This window comes from Bombina bombina, chromosome 4 (genome assembly GCF_027579735.1).
Source record: "Bombina bombina isolate aBomBom1 chromosome 4, aBomBom1.pri, whole genome shotgun sequence".
Classification (NCBI taxonomy): domain Eukaryota; kingdom Metazoa; phylum Chordata; class Amphibia; order Anura; family Bombinatoridae; genus Bombina; species Bombina bombina.
Window position 1 is genome coordinate 833,978,937 of NC_069502.1, and position 12,134 is coordinate 833,991,070.

Genomic DNA, 12,134 nt, shown 5'->3' on the forward strand with positions numbered 1-12,134 from the left:
CCCCTAACCTCACTGATCCCCCCCAAACAGCTCTATAACCCTCCCACTCTAACTTAATCTGCGCCATCTTGGGTACTGGCAGCTGTCTGCCAGTACCCAGTTTAGAAGAAAAACATGCTTTTTTTTAATTTTTACTAATTTTTTCTGTAGTGTAGCTTCCCCCCACACCAAACCAACCCCCCACCCCTCCACGATCTCTTTTTGTGCTTTTGCACAAACAAGATTTGGGCATTTCTTATTAAATATATTTGCCGTAGTGTAGCGGTTCCCACCCGCTCCCGCCCGTGCACGCGCCCGCCCGCCACCCTCCGTGCATGCGCGCGCGCCCGCGCGCGCCCCCTAACGTTCCCGCCCCCGATCCCGCCCCCCTTGACTTCACAGCACACACCGATGGCCGCCCACCCGCCTCCCAAGCCGGCTCCCACCCACCAATGATACCGGCCATCGATGTCCGGTGCAGAGAGGGCCACAGAGTGGCTCTCTCTGCACCGGAAGGCCATGTAAGGTTATTGCAGGATGCCTCCATATCGAGGCATCACTGCAATAACCGGAAAGCAGCTGGAAGCGATCAGGATCGCTTCCAGCTGCTTTCCACACAGAGGACGTGCAGGGTACGTCCTCAGGCATTAACTGCCTTTTTTTTGAGGACGTACCCTGCACGTCCTCGGTCATTAAGGGGTTAACAAACATGGGATGCTGAATGGGTTGAACAACAAATTATATATATATATAAACAAACGTGGGATGCTGAATGGGGTGAACAACAAATTATATATATATATATATATAAACAAACATGGGATGCTGAATGGGGTGAACAACAAATTATATATATATATATAAACAAACATGGGATGCTGAATGGGGTGAACAACAAATTATATATATATATATATAAACAAACATGGGATGCTGAATGGGGTGAGCAACAAATTATATATATATATATATATATATATATATATATATAAACATGGGATGCTGAATGGGGTGAACAACAAATTATATATATATATAAACAAACATGGGATGCTGAATGGGGTGAACAACAAATTATATATATATATAAACAAACATGGGATGCTGAATGGGGTCAACAACAAATTATATATATAAACAAACATGGGATGCTGAATGGGTTGAACAACAAATTATATATATATATATATAAACAAACATGGGATGCTGAATGGGTTGAACAACAAATTATATATATATATAAACAAACATGGGATGCTGAATGGAGTGAACAACAAATTATATATATATATATAAACAAACATAGGATGCTGAATGGGGTGAACAACAAATTATATATATATATATATAAACAAACATGGGATGCTGAATGGGTTGAACAACAAATTATATATATATAAACAAACATGGGATGCTGAATGGGTTAATGTAAGTTGCAGTTAGGGGCTAAATGCAGGGGTCTGTTGAGAACTGCTGTGAGTGTGACCTGATATTTGAATCAGTGTACTGTTATCTAAATGATTCATTGCAAAGGAGTTACTATAGTTAACAGTACACTGAGTCGTTTGCAAACAGGTCACTTCTTTTGAATCAGTGAACTGTTAACAGACTGATTCATTGCAAACGAGTTAGCTAACAGTACACTGATTCAACAACACTGGTAATATGATCCTAGAGTGAGAGTCTGCTGTGTGATTAGGAGGAGTTAGCAGAACAGAACTCACTCTAGGATCGTATTACCAGTGCTGCTGCAGACTCAGGAAGTGAACTGTTTGCAAACAAATCAGTTCAGTCTGGTGAACTGATTCATACAGTTCACTGAAAAGAACCAGTTCAAATGAACGATTCGTTCAGGAACTGGACATCACTATAAGGTACTGTAAGGAGGGTGAGTGTGTGTGAGCCATAGAGAACCTCTAGTGATATTTACAGTATCTGTGTATAATGCACCGGGGAGGTATTTGTGTGTAGGGTTGCCAGGTGCCCGCAACAAAAATACCGGACAAATAACTGGGGGGGGGGGGGGGTGCGAGAGAAAATGGGTACAAAAAAAAAGTAAGTGTGCAACCCAGGAATAAACATATAATTATTTTTTTTTGTATTGCTAGAAATAAAAACCACGAGTTCCATCCCACACAGGGAACGTAAGTTACAGCTGATGCATACTATGTTCAAAAAATACAAATACACACACCATGTGCTGCCTAGTGAAAAGCATTCCCACAGATTCACTGTTCATATACACATATATATATATATATATATATATATATTCACTGTTCACACACACACATATATATATATATATATATATATATATATACACACACACATTAAGCAGACTGAATCTGGCTCATCTCTAGTTTATAAATTATTCAACCCTTTACTAAGTACTAACAATTAATGCCTGTTACCCAGTCTTTTTTCAACTCTGTTATGGAGATGTAGCATTAAATTATTACTATTGCATCAACAAAAAAAGCAATCTTGTAGAGAATGCAACTTACATACCTGAGTTTGCTAGTTAAAATTATTATATCTCTTAAAAACCTCTACACAAGGCACAGGGATGGTGTGAGGGGAGAAGAGGACCACTATGAGGTGAAAAAGAGTTGAGGAGACAGGACTCTTAGCAGACAGCAGCAGGCAGCAATGCAAACTGTAGACTTCTGTAGACATTGCAGAGCCTGCGGGTCTTCTTGCTGTCGTGACGTCACGTGCGTGATCACGTGACGTCCGACAGTCTCACACTCACACAGCAAGGCAGTACGCGAAGCGCCAGTGTTCTAAAGTTAGGCTGAGGCAGAGGGCGGTTTCGCTACAGCTGAGCGATGAGTCTAGGGCTAGAAGGGGTGCCGGTGGACACTGGCTGGCTGCCAGGGCTGAGCGTAACTGCTGGGTTACTTATGGTATTGGTTAGGTATAGCCGGATGCGGCCTGGACTCCGGCGGCCACAGAATTAAATAGTAAAAGCATTTAAAAAAATAAAACACACATTTTAACTACCTAAGGCTATGTCCGGTTTTTTGGTAAAAATATTACCGGGCAGTGCCCTGAAATACCGGACAGTCCGGTCTAATACCGGACAACTGGCAACCCTATTTGTGTGTGTGCCAATGGGAATATCTCTACTGGGCAATACAAGAATATACCAGCGCCCACTAAACCTTATTGGCCCAGGAAGGTGATACCTAGTTATCACCTAGATACAATGATACATGAGAAAGATATTCCTAGGCGCCAGACTGTGAGGCTAAGGTATGTAAAATATTTAATACAACTCAGAGTACAAGGTATAAAAAGGCAATCAAAATACAATATTAAAAATATTATAAATACAATTTAAAATGCAATTTAAAATGGCATGGATCCACGCTAATTACAATGAGGATAAGAATGTGAAATATATATGCACTATAACAATATACACAGGACAATTCTGCAAAGACAGCAATATCACAGGTGTGCTGCAAAGTGACTTGGTGCAATACTCCAATGTGCTAAAAAATGGGGTAGTGACAATAAAAAAAAATCAAAAAAAATGTGTCCAGTGTGTAAAAAATGAGTTTCAAGAAAAAATATGTGTTTCAGGAAAAAAAATAATAAAGAAATAAATAAAGTCAGTGTAAGAATATTCACAACAGAAGTCCAAAATGAATCCGCGGGGGTACTCCTATAGGTGTGTATCCAAAAGGTATTGGTGTGTTAGCAAGTAATTGCTAATATTGTCCAGTAAAAAACAAAACAAAAGTTGTTGGTGGTGGTGTTACCAGCCTGGGTAGGCTGGTACGGTGAAGAAAGGTGCACAATAAAAAAAGGGCACAATAAAAACAATTCCAAAAGTAAAAAATAAGGAACCAAAACCTGTGAAGAGAAAGATAAAATGCAATGTGTAGAAAAATCACAATTTGTTCCTCCAATTAAAATAAGGCTTACCAGTGTTGTCTACGCGTTTCGGCCTTCTCTGGGCCTTTATCAAGACTGGTGTATGCTACATACTGATGGCCTTATATAGGGGTTGTCTGATTGCAACCGGAAGTGCTTTGATTTGGCCATTTCCGGTTTGGCGAATTTTTATATATATTCTGAATTGTTAATAAATGAGTCATAAAGTCTATTTTCCTATCAGAATTAATAGATAGGTGGTGTTTTGTTATTATCACTATTTAGAGAGTCTCTGTTTATGGTCTGTTATGTTTCTATGAATCCTCCGTGTCTCTATGATATCACTTCCGGTAGGGGATTTCTCATACGGACTTATATGATATATATTATTATATTATTTTCAGTCAGTTGTCTTTGCTGTCTATTGTTCTGACTCATCCATAATAAGTGGCCGCATGTTGAGTGGGGTTATATCGGTTATTTTGTATATATTTCTTATCCGTTTTTACAGTGTCCTGATTGGTCGTGACGTCAGAGCTGTAGTCAGATCGGTAATAGGCTGGACCGTAGAGTAAATTACTAACGTCTAATTCTGTGTGTCCTTAAAATGATCTATAAAGTGATTCAGTGTGTGTCAATCATAGTGTGCGTGATGGATATTATACTGAATGGATATTATACTAAATATATCGCTAGAGCGTTACAGCGTCTACAATCACCACTGTATGATCAGTGTGGTATATAACTAAGAGATTTATTTACGGTCAAAGAGCTGGTGTGTAAATAATGCACAGAATATCTCCAGAGAGAGTTGGAGCAAAAGAATAATACAGATTGTTAGTAATCCTGTAGTGGTTTCAATGTTATATACTGTGTACAATTTCTGAACACAGTTAGGAGTTAATTTTTATATATTTTAATATTGTTCACTCTTATTGGTATTGTTATTATCCTTGCGATAATAGTACGGTGCAATAATTTGATAGGAGATGTAAATAATGCACAGAATATCTCCAGAGAGAGTTGGAGCAAAAGAATAATACAGATTGTTAGTAATCCTGTAGTGGTTTCAATGTTATATACTGTGTACAATTTCTGAACACAGTTAAGAGTTATTTTTTATATATATTTTAGTATTGTTCACTCTTATTGGTATTGTGATTATCCTTGCGATAATAGTATGGTGCAATAATTTGATAGGAGATTGTATGTGATCTTATATAAATCATATTTTATAAACAAGAAGGAAATGGTTATTATTTTAAATTATTGAAGTGTTCAGATCGTTATATGTAGTTTGTTAGTGTCATATAATGACATACTTAAAGTTATCCTTATCTGGGATAGATAATTGTAAATTGAGACTATAAAAGACAGAAATAAACAATATATACTTATAGATCAGGTGCTCAGTTGCGTTTTTATACAGCTTGAGATATAATTTAAATTTAAAATGCAGTATTCTGAACGTGGTTAATATCAGTTGATCATCTTTAAGGGGGTGTATTCAAGGGATGAATGTCCTATGTGTTTAATATCAGAGATACGTTGAATAGATGGATTATTAAATGCCGGTGTCTTGGCATAATAAAATAATTGGCTAAGTGTTAAAATATTGGCTAAGTGTAAAAATATTCAAATATTTCGAATATTTTAAGTGTTCTAAATATTTTAAATATTTCTAGCCTATTTTCAGGGACTGAGGATGGAATGAGATAGCTGGAAGGAGGCCTAATTCCTAATACATGGCCCATTGGCCTTCAATTGGTTGGAAAACTTAATTAGATTGAGTTGGATATCGATTCTATAGGACTTGTTATTAATTTGTCTCTTATATCAATACTGGATCTTGATAGAAAGGAGTGATGTAACTCTTTTGTTTATTATTTGATTCTATATGGAGACCAGTGCCTTGGAGAAGGAGGTTCAAGAGTAAAGATTATGTCTAATTATACTGGTGTTAGACATTTTGAGTAGGCAGGTTTTTTGTAGTTTCTTTTAGATGTTTTATAGAAACTTCTCTGCTTTTTGGTCATATGAACTTATCTGCTTCTTTCTGTGTGAGGAGAGATACTTCTATAATAGAAAGTCAAAATTGAGGACAAATACCTAGAGAAGAGAGGATCATTAGTGGAGATATAAAATTATTATGTCATGTTAAATAAGTGGGAGAGGTCTTCCTTGTTATTTAGCCCTTTGGGGTGCAAACAGTCCAAGTTGAAGATCCACTTTGATTCGGTGGTCAGCAGTTTCTTTATGTAGTTGCCGCCTCTCCAGTCCTTTCGTACCTTCTGTATGCCCATGTATGTTAAATCCTTTATATTTCCCTTGTGTTTAGTTGTAAAGTGTCTATATAGAGCGGTATCTATGTTTAATTTTTCGATGAGTCGTATGTGTTCACGTATTCCTTCTTTCAGGGTCCTCGACGTCTGGCCCACATATTGTAGACCACACAAACACTGCAACATGTAGATCACTCCACTGTCTTGGCATCTAATCAACTCATTTACTTTATATTTTTCTTTCGTATTGAAGCTGTTAAATGTGGTAGATTTGATACCGCTTTTACATGCTTTACAAGACACGCAGGGGAAGAAGCCTTTCACCTCTTTTCCGAATGTATCTTTAATACCCAGGTTTTTCTTTCTTTCTATACTGGGAGCAAGTCTACTCTGTAGGTTCTTGGTTTTCTTGTAGACAAATTTTGGTCTTACTGGTAGTTTTTCACCAATCAGGTCGTCTTCTTTCAGAATTGACCAGTGTTTCTGAAATATTTTCTCGATGATGCTCTTATTTTCGCTGTATTCAGTAATCATTAATACATTGAGAGAGTCATCTTCTGTCCGTGATGTTTTTTCTTTATATTTCAAAAGATCATTTCTGTTGATGTTGTTGACTTCTTCACTTTTCTGTTCCAACAGGCTCTCCTGATATCCTCTCTCTAGGAACTTTGCTTTAATGATGTTAGCTTGTTGATTCCATTTTTCTTCTGTCGAACAGTTCTTTTTGATCCTTACCAGTTGTCCCTTCGGGATGTTCTCCTTCCAGTTCTTATGATGGCAGCTCATGCTGTGGATATAGGTATTACTGTCTACTGCTTTGAAATGAGTAGAGGTTTCAATCTTGCCATCTATGACCTCTATTTTTAAATCTAAAAAGATGAGTTCAGTGTTACTCCATGAGTGAGTGAATTTCAGACTGTTAGTGCTTCTGTTCATGACTTCGATGGTATAGTTCAGGTCCTCCTGAGTCCCTTTCCAGATGATAATGATGTCATCTATATAACGGCGGTAGAGGACCAGGTCCGCGCTTGCTGGGCATGAATCCCAGAAGATGTTTTCCCACTTGCCCATAAATAGGTTCGCGTAGCTGGGCGCGAACCTGGTCCCCATTGCTGTACCGCAAATCTGTTGGTAGTAGTTTCCATCATCATGGAAGTAATTATGGGTCAAGATGTACTGGATTCCATCCAAAATGAAGTCTTTCTGAGCCTCAGGGACTTCTGGATCTTTATCAAGGAAGAACTTTACTGCTTCTAGTCCTTCCTCATGGGGGATACATGTGTATAGTGACATCACATCACATGTTGCTAAAATATAGCCTTCTTTCTATGTAGTTCCCTGCAAGAGATTTAATATCTGGGTGGAGTCCTTGAGGTATGAGGGTAACTGTTTTACATATCTCTGAAGATTGAGGTCAATGTATTCAGACAGGTTACTGCTTAAAGAACCGATGCCTGAGATGATCGGCCTTCCTGGTGGTCTCTGTAAGGATTTATGAATCTTTGGCAGATGGTATAGTACCGGTGTGATAGGATAACTGATATTGATGTAATTATATTCCTTGGTGGTTAGTATTCCTTGTTCCTTGGCTGGATCCAATATCTGCAGTAGTTCCTTTTTATAAATCTCTACTGGATTTGAGGGTAGTTTTCGATATGTATCCTGATCGTTCAAAATTCTGACATTTTCGGATTTATAATCCTTTTTGTCCATGATAACGATCCCGCCCCCCTTATCGGCCGGTTTGATGATCAAGTTATGGTTTTCTTCAATGTTTTAATAGTTGCAATCTGTTGTTTAGAGAGATTCTGTGTTCTTAATCTCAATTTCTTAGACTGTAAGTCTTTGATTTCTTTGCATACAATTGTTTCAAAGGCCTCTATGGCTGCTCCTTTGCTATTTGTGGGGTTGAAAGAAGACTTCGGTTTCAAATCCGTATGTCTATAAGTATCGACGCATTCGTATGGTTTGTACACTGTTCTCTCAACTGCTGATTTGGCAAAAAATCTCTTTAATGTCAGCTTTCGTATAAATTCTTTGGTGTTGATGAAAGTTTGGAATTTATCCAAGCTTCTACTTGGAGCGAATGAGAGGCCTAGCCTCAATATGGAGTTCTCTTCCTTGGTCAGCGTATGAGAGCTTAGATTAAATATACCTTTGTTATTTTCCATAGTTGTCGTCTCATTCATATTGTTAATTCTTTTATTTACTTTTGCTCCTCCTCGCTTTCCTCGGTGTGTTTTCTTCTTGTTGATGTCATTGGTCTTTCTGGACCCATCTATCTCTGTTGTTTTACAGATCTGTTTCTCTCCCTGTTGTATGCATGATCCAGTCCTAAAAAAGATGATGGTGTATTGGTTGTAGGTGTAGATATGATTATCTTTATGTTGATCTTTATGTGGCTCCATTTTCTTGGGGCGTTGTTGGATTTTCCATTCATCCTTCGTATTTTCCTCGTTCTTTCTGTAGGGGATCTGTCCTTCTCTCTTCTTAGGTGTTTTATGTGCATTAGTTTGATAGAAGTCGTCCCTTCTGTTATATTTTTCAAAAGGGACATTTGCTCTATGAGTCCCATAGTTGGGTCTGAATTCGTTCTGTCTATAATAATTCGATCTCCCCTCATAGTAATGTCCTCTTGGTGAATTTTGGTATGAGTACTCTCCCCTATTTTCTGGATACTCTAATCTTCTGTCTTGGGTGTAATCCCATCTATTATACCCAATTTCTCTCCTTCTCTCAGGTCTGTGTTCCTCCCTTCGTGTAAAATCCCTTTCATCCTCATAGTCCCTTCGGTGGCTGTTGTTTTGCCACCTGTTATCATAATAGGGTCTAAACCTATTGTTTACATATGGTGTTTGAGTATGGTAATTTGGTCGTGCAAAATGTCTTCGGTATGATCTATAGGGGGGTCATTGTGTGAGCTAGCTGTGGTGAAATTTTAGTGGAACAATGGGAGATTTCTTTTTTATTCCTAAGTTAATTTGCTGAAAAGGGCCTATTTATGCAATTCAAGGGACATATGGGTCCCAATATTTTTAAAATTCCACAGTAAAAAGTCTCCAAACTTTGTGATATCGTAGAGGGGTCATTGTGTGAGCTAGCTGTGGTGAAAATGTAGTGGCACAATGGGAGATTTTGCTTTTATCCCTAAGTGAAATTGCTTGAAAGTGATGATTTTTGCAATTTTAGGGACGTTTGGGGCCCTATATTTTTAAAATTCCACACTAAAAAGTTTCCATACTTTGTGATATCTTAGTGGGGTCATTGTTTGAACTAGCTGTGGTGAAAATGTAGTGGCACAATGGGGAATTTTGTTTTTAACGCTTAGAGAAATGCTGGAATATGACTTTTTTTTTTTACATTTGAGTGACATTTATAACAAAAATGCTTGTGGTATTCATTAAAACATTTCTTATTAGCATATATGTATGGTACAGCCTTTAATAGTCTTAAGAAAGTACTAACAAATAAGTGTCTGATAGCTTGACTACTGTTTTAAACCTGTCTGATAGCTCCAAAACAGTGTCTGATAGCTTGACTTGGATTTTTAAACTGTCTGATAGCTTGACTCCAGTACATTCAGGTTCCTGCCCAGTGTGGTATACAGAGAAATATAAAAGTTACAGAAAGGCTCCCTCTTTCTCACACACAGCCCACTCCCAGCACCTTATATACAGATCTACATTATTAAAGAGAAGCGCTCTGTCCCACACACTCAACTCCCTCCCCAGTACCTTATACACAGATATATAACATTCATACAGCCCCCAACCCAGTACCTTATACGCAGATGTATAACACTATAGAGAGGTTCCCTCTACCTCACACATGCACAATCAGCTCCCTCCCAGTAACTTATATACAGATTTGCCTCACAAACACAGCCCCCCTAGAATTATATACAGAGATATATTATATTATAGAGGTTTCCTCTGCTTCACACACTATCAGCTTCCTCCCATTACCTTATATAGAGATATATAATATTATATAGAGGTTCCCTCTGCATCACACAAACACACAATCAGCTCTCTTCCAGTACCTTATATAGAGCTATATAATATTTATTGAGAGATTCCCACTGCCTCACACTCATACACAATCAGCTCCCTCCCAGCACCTTATGCATAGACAAATAATATTATATAGAGGTACACTCTGCCTTACCTTATACAAAGATATATACTAATACAAAGAGGCTCCCTCTACCTCATAAATACACAATCAAGACTCGTTCCGGTAGATGCTGCCTCATAGACACACTCACATGCTTTCTTTAGTACATCATATGCGGGTATAATTCTATGCAGCGGGGTCTTTGCTCATTGTTACCTTTGTGAGTCTGATGTTGTTAGCAAATAGTGTAGAAGCTAGTCCCCTTCCAACAGAAGGACCTGTGACGTCACATGGCTGGTGTGACCACACAGAAGCTAGAACTACAGGAACTTCAGGAAGTAATTACACGGGAAAGTAAAAGGCAGCTTCCTGTAGTTGTTAGTGCTATTGTGTATCCCAGCAGTTATACTTGTACAGAGCAAGCTGCTACTGTCTCAACACTCAATACGGTGGTTTCATGTAAGTAACTTTCTAGCTGGTGTATTAAGTACCAGGGATGTGTGTGTCACAACGAGCCTCACTTCAATATTATAACAATCTCTGTATAAGGTAATGGGAAAGGGGCTGTGTGTGTGAGGCAGAGGGAAACTCTATAATATATATCTGTATATAAGGTACTGGGATGGGAGATATGTGTGTGCGAGACAGAGGGAACCTCTATAAACACCTGTATGTAAGGTACTGGGGTGACTGGAGTTTTCTGCACTTTATTAAGATTATAGCTGTACCATACATTTGTGCTAATATATTAGTAGAATGATAAAAAAAAACTATTTTGTCTTTATGCAGAATTATTTTAAAATGTCAATTTATTACAAAAATGCTTATGCTTTGTTTAGTAACTTTTCAATTAAAAAAGAAATTAATACAACACAGTTAAAACAATTCTTCAACTGTGTTATATTAATTTTTTTAATTAAAAAGTCACTAAACAAAGCATAAGCATTTTTGTAATAAATTGACATCATTCTACTAATATATTTACATTGCACATATCTCACACGCTAACCCCTCTATAGTATCACACAGTATGTAGACGTTTTACTGTAGAATTTTTAAAATATTGAGTTTCTAATATAACTCAAATTGCAAAAATAGTAATTTTCCAAAAATTTCACTTAAGGTAAGGACTACAGCACTTTTCCACTTTCTGTCCGTTTGGGATCAAGGCTATTTTTACATTTCTGCGGTGTTTGTGTTTAGCTGTAATTTTCCTCTTACTCATTTACTGTACCCACACATATTATATACGTTTTTTCTCGCCATTAAATGGACTTTCTAAAGATACCATTATTTTCATCATATCATTTACTATAATCTTTTTTATAAAATATGATGAAAAATGGGAAAAAAACACTTTTTCTAACTTTGATCCCCAAAATCTGTTACACATCTACAACCACCAAAAAACACCCCTGCTAAATAGTTTCTAAATGTTGTCCTGAGTTTAGAAATACCCAGTGTTTACATGTTCTTTGCTTTTTTTTTTTTTTGCAAGTTATAGGTCAATAAATACAAGTAGCACTTTGCTATTTCCAAACATTTTTTTTTTTCAAAATTAGCAATAGTTATGTTGTAACACTGATATCTTTCAGGAATCCCTGAATATCCCTTGACATGTATATATTTATTTTGTTTTAGTAGAAAACCCAAAGCATTGGTCTAGGCTCATTTTGGTATATTTCACGCCACCATTTCACTGCCAAATGCGATCAAATAAAAAAAAAATTGTTCACTTTTTCACAAACTTTAGGTTTCTCACTGAAATTATTTACAAACAGCTTGTGCAATTATGGCACAAATGGTTGTAAATGCTTCTCTGGGATGCCCTTTGTTCAGAAATAGCAGACATCTATGGCTTTGGAGTTGCTT

The 12,134-nt window shown here is 37.3% G+C and overlaps 2 protein-coding genes across 2 annotated transcripts in view; one reads left to right on the forward strand and one right to left on the reverse strand.

Annotated features, from left to right (window-relative positions):
• Positions 1-10,520, reverse strand: part of LOC128657947 (gastrula zinc finger protein XlCGF26.1-like) — a 220,209-nt gene extending 209,689 nt beyond the window's left edge. Inside the window, exon 1 of the mRNA XM_053712372.1 lies at positions 10,479-10,520. The gene's annotated coding sequence lies outside the window, so the exon portion shown is untranslated. The remainder of the gene's footprint in view (positions 1-10,478) is intronic.
• Positions 10,521-10,616: 96 nt separating this feature from the next.
• The window catches only part of LOC128657179 (oocyte zinc finger protein XlCOF7.1-like), a 78,246-nt gene continuing 76,728 nt past the window's right edge, over positions 10,617-12,134 (forward strand). Inside the window, exon 1 of the mRNA XM_053711429.1 lies at positions 10,617-10,721. The gene's annotated coding sequence lies outside the window, so the exon portion shown is untranslated. The remainder of the gene's footprint in view (positions 10,722-12,134) is intronic.